This window comes from Lissotriton helveticus, chromosome 5_1, assembly GCF_964261635.1.
Source record: "Lissotriton helveticus chromosome 5_1, aLisHel1.1, whole genome shotgun sequence".
NCBI lineage: Eukaryota > Metazoa > Chordata > Amphibia > Caudata > Salamandridae > Lissotriton > Lissotriton helveticus.
In genome coordinates, this window is record NC_136065.1 from 1707717270 (window position 1) to 1707734175 (window position 16906).

The following is a 16906-nucleotide window of genomic DNA, read 5'->3' on the forward strand; positions in this document are numbered from 1 at the left end:
GACACCACAAAACCCCACTAATGTCTTTCCACAAAACCAAGCACAGTGAAATCAGAATGCACCCTGTATGCAATCAATCAATCAATCATAGTACTTGTAAAGCGTGCTACACACCCGTGAGGGTCTCAAGGCGCTGTGGGGGGGCAGGGGAGGAGGGTGCTGCTACTGCTCGAAGAGCCAGGTCTTGATGAGTCTTCTGAAGGTGAACAGGTCCTGGGTCTGCCGCAGGTGGGTCCGGAGGGTGTTCCAGGTCTTGGCGGCCAGTTTGGAGAAGGATCTGCCACCGGAGGACTTTCGTTGGATGCGGAGGACGGTGGCGAGGGCGAGGCTGGCAGAGCGGAGCTGGCGGGAAGGTGTGTAGAAGCTGAGTGTGCTGTTCAGGCAGGCTGGTCCGGCATTGTGGAGTGCTTTGTGTGCGTGGGTGAGGAGCTTGAATGTGATCCTCTTGTCAATGGGGAGCCAGTGTAGGTGTCTGAGGTGGGGGGTGATGTTGCTGTGGCGGGGCACGTTGAGGATTAGTCGGGCGGAGGCGTTTTGGATACGTTGGAGTCGGCGCAGGTATTTGGCCGGGATATGCGCGTAGAGTGCAATGCCGTAGTCTAGTCTGCTGCTGATGAGGGCCTGTGTCACTGTTCATCTTGTTTCATTCCGGATCCACTTGTAGATCCTGCGAAGCATTCGGAGGGTGTTGTAGCAGGAGGTGGAGACGGCGTTGACCTGTTTAGACATGGAGAGGGAGGAGTCGAGGATGAATCCTAGGTTGCGTGCGTTGTCGGTCGGTGTCGGTGCTGTTCACAGCGTGGTTGGCCACCACGAGTCGTCCCAAGCAGAGGGGGTGGGTCCGAGGATGAGGATCTCCGTCTTGTCCGAGTTCAGTTTCAGACGGCTGCTCCTCATCCATTCAGCGACGGCCTTCATTCCTTCGTGGAGGTTGGCTCTGGCGGTGTTCGGGTCCTTGGTGAGGGAGAGGATGAGCTGGGTGTCATCAGCGTAGGAGATGATGTTGAGGTCGTGCTGGCGGGCCACTTGTGCGAGGGGGTCCATGTAGATGTTAAACAGCGTCGGGCTGAGGGAGGAACCCTGGGGGATGCCTCAGATGATGCGGTGGCTTTGGAACGGAAGGGTGGTAGGCGGACTCTCTGGGTTCTACTGGAGAGGAAAGACGTGGTCCAGTCAAGGGCCTTGTCTTGGATTCCGGCTTTTTGGAGGCGTGTTTTTAGAGTTTGGTGGCAGATCATGTCGAAGGCAGCTGATAGGTCCAGGAGGATGAGGGCTGATGTTTTGCTGTTGTCTAGTTGTCGCCTGATGTCGTCTGTTGCGGCAATAAGGGCAGTCTTGGTGCTGGCGTTTCGTCTGAATCCGGACTGCGATGGGTGCAAGATGTTGTTGTCTTCCAGGTGGCGGGCTAGTTGTATCTTGACAATTTTCTCAATGACCTTCGCCGGGAACGGGAGCAGGGAGATGGTCAGGAGTTCTTGAGGTCCTTGGGGGCCGCATTGGGCTTCTTGAGGAGGGCATTGATTTTGGCGTGCAGCCCCAGGGAGGTGCGCTGCACGCCACACCACCACAACAGCGATCAGGTAATTGAACAAACATGTGGTAACAGCCATCACAGATTGAGGCTGCAGCACAACGGAGCTTGGGACCATAGTCCCGGCAGGGAGGGATAACAGAATGGGGAAGTAGCCTCCGCACACAACCTCATAACCAAAACTCACAGTAGACTAGACAGGTAATATTAATAATGCCAACAAGAACCCCAATGGCTACAACAAACGAAAAGTGTACAAAGGACAAAGCTACAGCAATTAGGATCCATACATTTTTTAATGGGGTCCAAAAGCTTTGGGCAGCTATAACCGGGAGCTGTATTTAAACTCACACTAGCCCCCGAACTGGACTGTATATCAAAAGGGTGTCAGTTCCTAACTGGACGTGCGGGGAAAGGGAGGTCTTTCTTTGTGATGCCCTCACACACCCCGGTGGATGTCATGCTCCATCATTTGGCCATGCCCCTCGTCCGGCCGGCGTTGCAATGCCCGACGGGCTTCCGTAAATGGGGCTCTTTGTCAGAGTTCTTTTGAGGAAGCCGTTGGGTGCGTGCATGTGTGAGAGCTGAGTAGTGCACGGGTAAGTGAAGTGAAATAGGTCAGGAGCAGTCCTACTCTGGTCTGGTTTTAATGTTTAGGTAGCTCGAGCCTAATAAAAAATGTTGATGCCCTAAGCGGATGTGATGTTCCTAAAGGGCTGCCATAGTGTAGTGGATCAACATGTTTCGTGCCCCATTTACCCCTAACGGGTCAAGTGGCACTTCGTCAGGACTGAGAAGAACTAAAATGTGAGTGGTGCACTACCGTCTGGGTCTATAATTTTTGACTAGTTGCAGGACACAGTAGGGGGTACCCTAGTAGGCTAGTACTGGGGTATTGTAGACCTGGTGAGAAATGGGAGATAAAGGAACAACCAAGTAGACATTAAAAACGAAAACAAGACCGTGTGACATCGCGTTCAAATGACAGTAATAAAAACCTCTTGAATAAACTGTAATGAGACATGCGTGTGTGACTTTGTGATTTTTCGCTCATTTATTGAAGATTGTCGTGTTCCAGTGTATGAAGAGCTAACAGGGCTTATTAAAGTGCTCTTTAAATACCACATGCGGTGGTGAGGAGGATATTTTGGTTAAGCATCATACTTAGTTCCAGTGCAAGCATGGATGTGGCAAAAAGCAATTGTAATTGACCCCGTAATGGTAACTAGCACAACCTGAAGTGATGAGCAAGGGCGGTCAGGTAAGAATCTCTGTGGTCATGCCGGGGAAACTATGCACGCAGAGAGAAACGTGCCTGTGCTGGTACAGATTGTATGAGAGGTATATGTAAGTGGAGTGACTATAGCTGGGTGTTAAAAACATACATAACAGCTGAAGGACATTGATACTTAGTCTGGACGATTGCTTGATTGCGAAATGCGGGTAGGCAGAGGTCACACTCAAATTTATGTGCGCTGCTTACAAAAGTGCCGATAGTTCATTTTGTAAAGAGAGAAGATGTGTCTCTCTTGTTTTTCTTATTGGAATGTTACCAGGTTGTTATGTAATGGAATGCTGCCCCGCTTGAGTGTCAGTTGAAAATTGGGGATGAACTGTGATGATCGTGCTCCTGGTGTGGTTCTTATTATCCTAATTACTTATCTATTACTTATCCACGAATGTACCTTGTACCATCATACTTCAAATAAATTACTTCTACAAGCAACTACTCGGACCTTGATCTTCCTTCATTCACTACACAATTTATAGAAATATGCAGAATTCACTACAAACACAACGAATACAAGTGTTATGGATTTGTGGAGACTCAGGGCCAGATGTAGGTAGGCCAATATCGGTCGGTAACGGCCGAAAATCGGTATTTTCGGCCGTTACCGACCGGTATTGAGCAATTGGGATGTAGGAAAGCGTAAATCGTCCGATTCGGTAAATTTACCGAAACGGTAAAGTTACCGAATCGGTAAAATACAGAATCGGAAAAATTACCGAATCGGTAAATTTACCGATTCGCAACGGTTTGCGATTCGGTAAATTTACCGAATCGGTACATTTACCGAATCGGTAAAGATACCGAATCGGTAAAATACCGAATCGGTAAATAAGAATTGGTAAAAAGGAATATTGAGATGCAGGGAAGCTCTTAAATACCGAATTTGCTTGAAATTCGGTATTTAAGGGTCGGTATTTACCATGGATTGAAATCAGGTGGTAACCAGGTGCAACCTATAAAAATGGGCCCAAAATGCAATTCTACTTGCACAATGGCGGCATTTTATTTCATTTCAAGACGGCTACGGCTACAGGAGGAAGGAGAGAGGGAATGGCAGAGAGAGGAGCAGGTCTACAGACAGAGGATCACCCTGTTCATGCTCACAGAGGCAGAGCTACTCCAGAGGTACAGGTTGGCCCTAGACACCATCACGGAACTCATCAGGACCCTCCACCCACTGTTGGAGCATACTACTCCAAGGGCACACGCTATTCCACCCGACGTGCAGGTGCTGTGCAGCCTACACCTGCTAGCGGCTGGGAGCTACCAGAGTGTGGTAGCTGCGGTAGGTGGGGTGACCCAGAGCAGCTTGTCAAGGTTTTTCCACAAATTCCTTGACGCCATGTTACATAGGATGGAGCATTATATATCTTTTCCTGCAAACCATGCTGAACTGGTCCAAACTAAATCTGACTTTTACCAGATGGCACGATTCCCCAATATAATTGGCTGCATTGATGGCATGCACATTCCCATTTGTCCCCCTGCTGCCACAGAATATATCTACAGGAATAGGAAGTCAACGCACACCATCAATGTGCAGGTGATTTGCAATGCAAAGTGCGCCACCACTGACCTTGTTGAAAAATTCCCTGGGAGTACCCACGACTCCTATATATTTCAAAACAGCGGCATCTATGCACGGCTGACTGCAGGGGAATTTGGAGAAGGATACCTCCTAGGTGAGACACAGTGTGTGACCCCCATAACACCTATTGCAGTAAGAAGAAGTATGCATGTGAGTAATGTATTCCCATTTCATTTTAGGAGACAGTGCATATGCCCTCCGCTCCTTCATACTCACCCCTTAGCTCAACCCCTCAACACCCAGCCAAAGGAGATATAACCGGGCCCACAAGAGCACAAGGAATGTCGTGGAGCGGACCTTTGGTATCTGGAAAAGCAGGTTCAGATGCTTGCACAAGAGCGGAGGTGCAAGGCAGTATACCCCCATCATCTGCTGTAAGATCATTGCTGTGTGTGCTATGTTGCACAACCTTGCTGTGAAGAAGGGTACTGAGGTGGAGTTGTCAGACTATGAGGATCATGACGATGACATTGCTGTGCCAGAAACACAACCTGCTGGAGTGTCAACACCAAGTGATGGCAGATACAGACGTGAGGAGATTAAACACAACTATTTCTGAGTAAGTAATGAGACACAGACAGGTTCTGAATGAGAACAACATAATTTAATGTTGCCACAACGTTCATGCACTGAAGTGCAACAAAATAAACATTATAAACGTGGGGACTGTATGTCCCGGGTTACTTCACCCAGACCGGCAATGCCACTTGCACCCGCGCTTCCCTGAGCCACTGGGATGTTGGTCGCTGCTTTCAGCATGGCCTGCAGCCTCAGCTGGGCACCTGCTACTACTACGTGGCTCCACTCCAGCACTTGCCAAGCTGCTGCGGCTACTGCTGTCGTCTGCCTCTGCCACATCCAGGGCAGGATTCTGTGCAGTGTGTGAAATGAGCATAGCCTCAAGTGCACTAGTGATCCTGGCCATGCCCCTGGTGACCTCGGACGTGTTCTGTGTCAGGCTCTCCTGCATATTAATGCATCTACAGCATAGCTGGGATGTGGCAGTGGCCAGACGATTAATGGCCGTATTGTGGACAGGGGCATCCCTGCGCCTTGTGTGTTCCAGGCTGTCCAGTTTTGAGCAGAGCTGGGTGATGAAGTTGCTCATTTGCTGCATTCCTGCTGCAATGTCCGCATTTGTTTTTTGCAACCTCCTTATTAGAGTCAACAATGTCACTGATGCCCTTCCCCATGTCTCCTATTTTTTCATTTAGGACTCGAAATTGGCGATGGCAGGCCTGAATGGATTTTCCCTGCATCCGTTGTATGCGCACCATTCACCCCTCCAGCCCACGGAACACAGTGCCATCTCCAGGTCCACCTGCACTGCTGGGTCTGCGTTGCCTTCTGCGCAAGGTGACTGGCTCATTGGTGGACTGCAGTGCAGCAGGACTCATATGTACAGTGGCTTGAGCCTCACCCTCTGCTGCCTCCATTAGTGGCAGTGGGGCCACGACACGCCTCCTGGCTGGTGGGGTTGCAGGTGCGGACAGGAACAGTGATAGGGAGGTTTCTGGTGAGAAAACCAATGAAGGGGATTGTGAAAGGTGTGGGGAGTGCGGAACCTCTGGGGTCTGTACTGTCTCATCTTCATGGGAGATGGCAGTCATGTCTTCTTCCTCCTGCGATGCTTGTACTTGGCTTGGTCCTGCCTCCTCACTCTCCTCCCTCGCTGGTGCAGTCCCTTCTGTTTCTGTGGCTCGACTGCCTGATGTTGCCCCTAGGTATAAATAAGCGTATGTCAACGGAGTGCTACTGTGTCACAGTCACTACAATAAATGATTTACACATTTAACTTTCATTTTTTCTGCATTACTTTCAGTGCTTTGCTGATGTCTGCGCAGTTACATATGGTCTTACATTAGCTGACTACATTTCCCATAATGCATTGCTCCTGTATAGTGCTAGCAGTACTGGACTGGGGTTGGCCTGTCCACAAAGGGTAACGGGAAGCAGGTTGGTATGGGGTGTCATGCTGCGCATGCGTCTTACCTTTTCTTGTTGCTCTGGCTGAGCTGTCCACATCTCCCAGTCCTAAAACGCTGTCTGGCTAGATGGTTGAGGCCACCAACTCCTCCAGGAAAGTCAGGGGGGGCGCTGGATTCCTTCCTCCACCGGTGAGACCAGCCTGCTTATGTATTTCAGACATCTTCTTTTTGGTGAGGCTCCTGATGTCATAAAAGCGTTTTTTCAGATCCTCAATATTCCTGCTTGTGACTCCCACTGCATTGACCTTTTCTGCAATTGCAAGCCACATTTTACGTTTGGCAGACTCAGGAACAGTGAGGGAGTGCCTGCCAAATAGCTACTTGTGCACTCTCACAACCTCCTCCACCAGTACCTGCAGCTCCATGCTGCTGAACTTAATTTTTCTTTTTCTCTCTGCCTTTTGACTCTCACTGCTGCTTGCCATTTTTCTTGTGGTAAACTTTCAACAAAACTCTCCCTGCTGCTCTGTGTCTCTGCTCAGCTCTGACTGCCTCCCCAGAACCTTCTAATGAGTTGCAGCTGCCTGGCTAGCCACTTCCTGGTAGGGAGGGGGAGGGTGGTAGCACCTGATTGGCTGTTCTCATTAGTTTAACTTTTGCTTGCTTTCCGAATCGGAATTTACCGAATCGGTATTTACCGATTCGGTATTTACCGAATCGGTATTTCCAATGCATTCCTATAGGCCTTTGGGCCCATAGGAATGATAGTAAGAGAGGTTGGGTTTTAGTTATTAGGGTTAGAAGGTGATCGTATTTATTTAAAGAGCAGGGGAATTCAGTTTTAGAGGGCGGGTGATAATATAAAGAGAATAGGAGGCTTTGGGATTTGTTTGATGGGTGTGTGGGTGATCCTGTTTGATTTTAGGGTGTGGGAGAGTTAGTGTAGTGTGTTTGGGTGATCGTGTTTATTTTTAAAGTGTGAGAAACTAGTTTTTAAGGAGTGTGGGGATTGGGGTACTAGTTGGAAAGCATTTTTTTACCAGGCATTCCTTTACCACGAAAAAACGTGGTAAAGGAATGCGTGGTAAAAGAAATCGCGGTTTAGACGAGGTCGTGGTTGCGACCTCGTTGTAAGGGAAGTCGTGGTTGGGTAAGTCATTGTTAAGACATACAATCGTTTAGACATCATGTAATGGTCTATTGGGGACTGGGGAAACAAAAAATTAATTCTCTACTTTATATTTGCAGCTCCAATGTTATCACTTCATACGCATGTAACAATGTCAGGGCCTGATTACATTTGTCCCTGTAAAGTGATGAGATCATGTTATTGCAATGCATATTATAAAAATCCAATAAAGATATCTTTACCTAGAAATTCTAAATGCAACCTAACTAATCGTTTCCCTTTACAAAAGCAGGCACATTAGTCCTAAAATCCAACACGTCCTATGCAAGACCATACTGTGCACTCGCACATTAATTAGGACTTATTATGTCTCATACCAAAAAAACATAATAGGAAGCAAAAATAATGTGTCCTTCTTTACATTGTAGTAAATTAACCATGCACAATACAAAGGAATCATCTGTGTTTTGTATGTCACTAGTGAATTTTTATTGTTCAGTACAAGACATGAAGAACAAGCAACTCCTTGAAATTATAAATTTTGATGTTATGTATATAGGTATATATATATATATCACACAAGAAAAGAAATGCTGACGCCCAGCTCAAAATGAAAAGCTCTTTTAATCTGTCATAGGGCGGCAACATTGAATCATCTAAGATGCATTTTGGCTGATAAGCCTTAACCCCTTGCATGCGTCGGATGGCCCCCGGCCACTCATTATTTCCCCAGCACCGCGGCGGAATGTGCGCCGCGGTCAAGGGGTTAACCAGCATGGTTGGTCTGAAATTTCCACAGCCATTACATATAGGCTCACAATCGTCTTGGCCCCACAGTACTTCATTGCCCAGAACATCGCCCTAACTCTGAAGTCAGCCCTCCCTCATGTGATGATCTGGCTGCTTTCTTTTTAGAGAAATGAAGACTTATCAATATTAATCTGGATACCAGGTGGGCTCTACTTTAATCCAATGGGTCTGCAACCCTCCCGGCCCTAACCGACAAGATCGAACGGATAAGCCTGGGCATCAAGAACAACGCCTCCTGGGACATCTTTCCCCCCTCAGTGCAAGAAACATTAAAAAGGTACTTCAGAGTATCAACCCTTCTAATCACTTCAGCGACCATTTGACACCTTCAATCTTCAAAGAAATCAAGGATGTTATCTCTCCCATCTGGACAAAGATTGTCAACACGTCTCTGTCACAAGGCACAATCCCGGAGTGCCTAAAAGCAGCCCAGGTAACACCTATATTAAAAGTGCTTACCTTAACAACTTCTGCCCTATCTCTAACATATCCACCCTCGCCAAACTCCTAGAAAATCCATCCAATCGCAACTCTGTGTCATATCAAAAATGTCCATCTCCTGAACCAACATCAATCTGGCATTGGTAGCTGATATAGCACCAAATCGGCTCTCATTCACGTTGTGGATGACATTTTAAAACTGCTTGATCAAAATAAATCATGCCTCCTTATCCTCCTCGACCTTTCCTCTGCATTTGACACTGTTAATCGTGACAACCTCCTATCCATTCTAGAGCCCAGGATGGGCCTGTCTGGTCCGGTGTTGCAATAGTTTTCGTCCTTCCTCCATCACCGATCCCAAAGAGTGAAGGCGAATCACTCTCTCTCACAGCCATTTCCAGTATCCATGGGTGTCTCCCAATGGTCCGCCCTATCTCACATACTCTTCAACTTGTTCATGGAACCATTAGCTAATGCACTAAATTCCATAGACTTTCTCTTCCATATGTATGTGGATGACACCCAACTTTATCTGAAAATCTCCTCCCTGGATAACATTACCTTACTCAACACTGCCTTACTGACTACTCAAAACTGGTTAACTGTGAACAACTTCTTGCTCAACACCTCCAAAACTGTCACGATGTCACTCACCAGAACTCCCGAGTCTCCTATTGTGTTCTTCTTGGTGCTGAAAAGTCCTAATTCCCCCTGATTCAGTCAAACCAACAACATCTTAGTAATTCCTGTCGGTCTGAATGATCCCTAGGGGAAAGGGAAAGTGGAATGAGAAAGACAAGAGAAACACTGGACTGTGTCTTCTTGAGGATGTCCAGTGATGCCTTCTTTACTGGAAGTGATTCTAAGCCCTCTGTTCTTGTAATCTACACAATAGAGATAATATAACTATATTGCATATAAAAACACTGAATATATTCTTCCAAGTTCAGGTACAGACCTACCTAGTGATGAAGAGGCTCATGTATACACTTCAAAGGAATAACGTCCCTTTAGGTGATTGCGTTATGCTAAGAGAAACCATTAATACAACATTACTCATCAGGTATATTGCTCTTTTGCCTGGGTTAAATGTTAGTAATGTTAAACTGAAAGTTATTAAATTCCAATAATACCTTATTTTCTCAGGGACGACCCAGTAAAAAGGGATTCTGAAAATAAAGTAGAAAAAGAAAGAAAATACAATGCGGAACACATCTGCTCCTCTATATTATTATGTTCACAGCCAAATTAAACCAACATGACATCTGCTCCTCTATATTATTATGTTTGCAGCCAAATTAAACCAACATTGACATTCAACAGAAGTTCTTGGTAAAACCTCTCAATTACGCTATTTCTAATGCATATTAATAAACTATGCCAAAAGTGTACTAATAGGAACGTTTTCAAATGGTTAATGAGTTCAGATCTCACAGTTCGTAGGAAAGTTCCAACAATGACTAATGAGTTCAGGTCTCTCAGTTCGTAGGAATTTCTATAAAATTCCACAATGATTGCTTCTCAGAATTGATATTTGTCCAGTGTCTTGGTTTTACATATAAAGATATTCTTTAAAGCGTGAAAAGTCTTACCGGCGTTCTCTGTAACAATTCGTGCCTTAAATGATGTTACCGGTAATTCACGCTCCTGACTCTGTCTGTTTTCTCCTCTGTTTGCAGGTTTTGAGGAAAGACGTTGGGAAGCGCGGCGAAACAGGAAGTTATCGTGCAGACATCCGGAAGAGCTGAGAATGCAGCCTGGTAACGGGAAGAATACTGAGCGGTTCCAAAAACGACATCCCTCTTCAGGTACGCCGGTCCGGGAACTGTTGAGAGAGGGAGAGTGACGTCTTTACCTGGTTCTGGGAGCTCCTGTGGTGCGGCGTCCTAACGCGCGTCCGGGTGCTCTTGTGGTGTGCGCGAAGAAGCGAAGCACCGTTTTGGCAGCAGGGTGAGGTTTATATAGGTACGGGCAGATGGGGCCAACACGTGTCTGCTGTTGACAGTTGAGACATGGAAGCCACGTGATAGAGCCATGGATTCTAGGATCCTAGAAATCAAATATTGGAGAAGCAATAAGCATTGCTAACTACAAGGCATGAATAGGGATAACCTTATGAGTAGTTTATCTGCAAATACAAGATGTGAAAGACTATTTGACTATTTAGCCTGAACCCCTAACAGCCCCCCCTCATTATTGACTCAGCTAAATCCCTTGGAGCACACTGGACAAGCACTTTAACATGAAGACTCATATTAGCAATGTGTGCAAGGGAGCTAACCACCTGATGAGGTTACTCAGGAATCTCAAACCTTTCTTCCCACAAGCTGACTTCAAACAAGTGGTCCAAGCGCTTGTTTTGCCAAGACTAGACTATGGCAGTGCTACGCTCTGTGGACTTCCCAAATATACCTTGGCCCCACTAAGGGCCTCATTAAATATGGCAGCCAGACTGGTTACGGGTACCAAAAGGCATGGCACGTGACTCCTCAGTCGTAAAATCCATAAATTGGCTGCCCTACGAAGCAAGAATAGAGCTAAAGATCTCACAAACTATCTCACAAAGTCCTCCATTCCAAACCCCCAGTTATCTATTGCAAAAGCTGGAAATATTCGTAGACGTTAGACCTTCTAAGTGCCAACTCTCTCCTCCTGAAACCTCAGATCTTTCCAAAAAAAGAGAACATGTCATCGAGCTTTCTCAGGCTCAGCACCCAAGATCTGGAACTCTCTTCCCCGGAAATACGTAGAATCTCCTCCAAGGTTTCCGTCAAATTGGAAGTTAAAAGATTCTTTATGAACAAGTTCTTACCCTAATAGGCTGATGGATTATCTGCTCTAATGCATTGGACTTCACCTTTAAGCCCTGCACTGGATGCTATTATTTTTTTCTTCTCTCTCAATGCACCTGCTCCCCTCACATCTCGCTATGCACCATTTATTTTCTTTTTATTGTGCTGACCCCTTCTGCTTGTAACCGTTCTTGTCCTGTGAGTTCTATTTTGATGAGTGACTCTGTCTGTATTCCTATTTGACACATGTATGGAACTGTTACCTTCATTTCCCCACAATTGTAAAGCACTCTGATATCCTTCAGGATCATGTTCGAACAATATAAAACTTTATAAATAAAAAAAACTATATTAATCATAGTCCAATGCTTTTTCATAGGCACTGAAGCCATACGCTTCCTCTTTCTTAAAAATATGTAGTCACCATTTTATATCCAGATTCCGTCTTACAAGTGCTTGATGTCTGGCTTGTCAGTGCAACTATCATCTGACTTTATGTGATCAACAAAAAAGAGCTTTCAGAGCCCTACTGAGAGAAGGGCTTTGACTCCACTCACACGTTGTTAATCCTGGGGACAGGATTTGATTGGACCAAATTTATGTGCTTACACACAAAGACTGACTATTGCACTTTTTGGCTTGTGTCAAAGTTTTATTTATTTACAACAGGCAGAGTTGGTTATGGTGGCAAATGTTATACTCAGTGTATAGCTAGGGGAAGTTTTTTTATAAAAAAATAATTTCCACCAATAATCATACAAATATTTGTAATTTTATAAATGTATACCTGATGGTTGCTACCTTCTGCGCATTTCTGTAGGTTCGTTTCTACATACCTACCATTTCACAGGGAAAGGTTATGTCAGATTCTCAGGACTAGTCTTTTATAAGGAAAAACAAGAATGCCGTACCTATTTATTATGAGAAGTATGTGTTAAAGGCAAACAATTTTCAAGGGTGGATTGTTATTTCACTGTGCTAAGCCTGCAGGCAGGCATTTTGTTACATGCAATCTCAAAGTTTACTGTAGTAGGCAAGGGTTTAGGTGATGGGGACATGAGATAGATGATTTGAAATATGGTAAACCCAGTTAGGCTCTATTAGTAGGGATGTTATGTTGTTTTGATAACTGTATTTTGTAAATTTTTATAATTGTATTACAATATACCTGATGGTTGCCTGGTGAGAAGACGTATGAACCAACACAGTAGGTCAGAGAGGCTCTATGTGACAAATCAATGATAAAGGTTATAGGAAAGATTGTTTATAATGAAACGTTAAAATAAAGGCAGTAGGCCTGACATATTGATTTTGAAAAGCCTATGTAAAGTCAGCAGGGTAGAGTTAAGGGTAGATTGTACTAAAGTCTACAGATAGGTATTTTGTTAAATAAAACCTCAAAGATTAGCATAGTAGGCAACCATTTTGGTGCTGGTCCCCACCGCCCCCTGACAAGCCATTAATATATAAGATATGCACTGTCAGAATCCTTGATAGGCCCTTTTGGGATAGATAGCATTTTGCTTTGACAACTGCAATTCTGTATACTATGCAATATTATGGCTGTATGTCTGTGAGTTGCCTTTTGGGAACGATTATGCTCAGTACAGAAGGCTTCAGTTGGTTATGGTGAAAAGCCATTGACAACCGGTACAGGTTTAATTGGTGAACTAAGTAGAAATATTTATGCTGCGGTAGCTCTAATCTGTTTGTTATAAAAATTATGGTAAACACTTTAGGCTTGGAATATTGCTTATGCAAAGCATATGTTAAATTTAACAATAATGTATGGGTGGGTTGTTATTTCTCCGTATTAAAGCCTACAGATAAGTATTTTGTTTTACAAAATGTTACATTATGATTGTAGTGAATGATTTTGTTGTTAGGTACTGGCTCTGACAAGCCCTAGTGGTAAAAGATTTGAACTGTAAAGATTCTTATACTTAGGACCTAGTTCCCATAGGAAAATGGCAACATTCTATTCCCAATAACTTTTGCGCCGATTGACAAACCTTCAGGAAATTTTCAAAACGAATTCTTTGTTGATATCAGCTCGTATGTTGAAAGTTTGGAGGTAATTCGTTAAGGGGGGGCGAGAAAAAAGGGGGGCTACAAAAAGTATTTTCTCCATGTTCATTTCCATAGGAACCTTTAGACAACCGGCTACAGGTCGAACGGGTGAACGGAATTACCGCAAATTTGGCAGGGAGAATGATCTTGGTCTAGAAAGCACACTTTTATTAGTGTAAATTCATTCAGTAGTTTGTGAGAAATATTGAAATTTACAGATATTGACATTTGGAAATTCTGCCATCTGATTGGCTGAGGCATTACAAGCACAAGCTTGCTGCTGATTGGCTGCGAGTGGTGCGAGCGGTTGCAACTAGGAAGTGTTGGCCGCCATTTTTGTGATTCCATTGAAGCGAGTAAGGGGAAAAAGGGGAAAAAAGTGGGAAATAGGAGGGCAGGAACACTGTAAGCTCTGTGGGGTGTTTAGGGTGTGCTATAGAGCGGTGCAAAGCGGAGTGTAAGTGATGGGCTACGGAAATTAAATGAGGTATTGCGTAGAGTCTCCTGCGGGTAAGGTGAGCTGGTGCGGGACTCAGGGATTAAAGCGTGAGCCCAAATTGTGTGTCTTATGCTGCGAAGTCATGTGCCGTGGCCGCTGCACTACAGTTGTGGAAGTAGTGTCAGCATGTGTTTATAACTACTAGGATGAACTACTGACCCATACTGGTAAGAAAGTCCTGGGGTACGGAATATATGTGAGGTATTGTCTAGAGTCTCATGCTGTTAAGCAAAGCTGCTGCTGGAGTCGGGGATTAAAGCATGAGCCCAAACTGTGTGTCATATGCTGTGAAAAATGTGGTCTGGCCGCTGTGCTACATCTGTGCAAGTACTGTCAGCATGCAGTTATAGCTACTTGGATGAACTTTTGTTTAGAACATTGTAGCTTGTGTATGGTGCTTAGGTGGTGTTGTATGGGAAGTGCGAAGGTAAATCAATACGGTATTTGTAAAATGCAAACTACTCACCCCTATGGGTGAGTAGAGCTGGGGATCAAAGCGAGAGGTTTGTGCTGCAAAGTGAGACAGTCTCGCCGCTGCGCCACAGCTATGTGGAGAATACATTTTGGCTAGGGTGCGGGAGTTGGCATTATATTGCCCTAAAATAGCGGGCCTAAGTTGTAAGTTATAGGGTGGTTCTTAAAAGAGCCCTTATGTTCATTAGTTGGAGCTAAATATAAGTGTGGATGCACAGTTTCAATTTATTCAGGAAAACTCTTCCCTGATCTGTGAGATTTTTCAATCTGGGGACAAAATTGTTTGGACCATTTCCACTTCTGTCGTTGTCATATATTGGAATATACAAAGACAGTTTGAGGCAAAATTAACATCAATTGTCCAAAGGTGTCCTTCATAAGCATTTCCAAACCTACCCAAGTTAATGTGCCTAGGTCGTTTCCACCAGAGTGCACAATCATGAGGCCAGGCAATCATTGGTGCCACTTCAGTCCTCTCTGTCAAAACCATTTAATGTCCACATTTTGTAAGCCTAGGTCTAAGTCAGTACTTCTCTGTTCTGCATACCTCTTGCACCAGAAAACATTGCTATGTCCTACGATCCACACTAGCATTTTAAAGGTGTGGCTGGAAGGTATGGAAAGATGTCTGTAGCTCATGCAGTTCCTTCGTAAAATAAGAGATATGTTTAAAGATGGGGAAATAGCTTCTTTTCACATACAAAACAGTACCTGATTGGGAAATGAAAAGCACTGTTTTTTAAAAGTAGGGTGCACATTCTTTCTTGTGGACAGTATCTTTGTGATTGGTTAAGAAAAAGCAGTTTGCACGTGGAGTATATATTATAGGATGAAATTTGCCCAACTCAACCACACCTGCTACTTGCATTTGGAAGGCACTGTTCAAACTGAAAACAATTGTGAACTTTTAACCTGCACGTGCAGTTTAATGTTCAAGAAAATATTGCCCACAAATATCATGTGGTTTAAAAAAAAAGAACTTTTAACCTCCATGTGTTGTAGAATGTTCTAGAAAGTGTGTTGATAGAATACGTTGCATTTCTGACTTCGATGTGTACTTGAATATTAAAAAAACTGTTTATATGGAAAAGTAGAAAGACAGTAATAGAGAGAAGTTTTGAAAGCTAAAAGAATCAAGGAGCTATTGTAATTTGTTCTTGATTACCTATAGTTATAACTGTTAACGGTCTGAAAGTGCTGTGTTGCTCAGAGTGGCATGGTGCTGATATGATGCTACACTCAGGTATAAAACCGAGAGTCTAAACCGTGAGGTCATTGCTGTAAAGTGATGTGGTCTAGTGTTTGTAGCAGACGTGTGCAAGTAGTATTAGTATGCGTTTATACCATACAGGGAAAGGAAAGCGAACTACTGACCGCTACTGTGTGTTGATAGTATACCGGAAGCGGGAAGCGAAGTAGTTACGCCTACCGGTGTGAAGACTTGGGGATGAAACCAAGTTGATTGTTGTAAAGTGATGGGCTCCGGGCGCAGTAGGATACTAGCTGCTGTGGTATAAGTGTGTAAGTAGTGTTAGTATGCGTTTATAGTATATTGGGAGTGTGAAGCGAACTACTCACCCGTACTGGTGTGAAGACTCAGGGATTAAAGCACAAGGAGTAAAACCTTGTATCGCTGTAATAGAGGGGATGCAGATGGTAAAAATGGAGAGAAAAGAACAAAAAAAAAAGTGGGGTCTCACCCGTTCTTTTAAATGAGGCCCCGGGTGGGTAATGTTCCGTGGCCAATCCAATTATTATATTGCAGGGTCTCTGTAGGACTGGGGAACTTAATGTCACATGTAAATTAGGCACGGAAGGACACAGAGACATTTTGCAGCCTAGGGGAGCGCCACCTTCCCGGGTATTGTTTACTAATTTTTTGGGGGGTTCGAGGCCAACTGAAGCCCGGGAATCGCCACACTCCGGTTCTTTATTTAAATATGCTGGGTGGGCCTTGGCAGTCCCTGAAGCCTCAGTGGTCCTAGGCAGTGCCTTATTTGTCTGTAATCACACGGGCAGTACTTATGGTGTTATAAAGTGGTAAACTCATAGAACTCTTGCAGTTGTACAATTACCCAGGCTTCTTGTGTCTAATAGTCAGTTAGATTATGTTTGGTAGGTGCACTCTAATATTAAATAATTTTCTCCTTAAAATCTCCTATAAACAGAGGATTTTCACAATAAATAATAGACAAGTGTTGTCAGAAAAAGAAGACCTACACACTCAGTTATTCATTTGAAAAAAAGTAACCTTTATTAAAAACACAAATAAATATAAATATAAATTTAATAGAACAGTATAATAAAAAAAACGTGGGTTGGACTCCAGTGGAAGCAGAGTAGGAAACCTGCA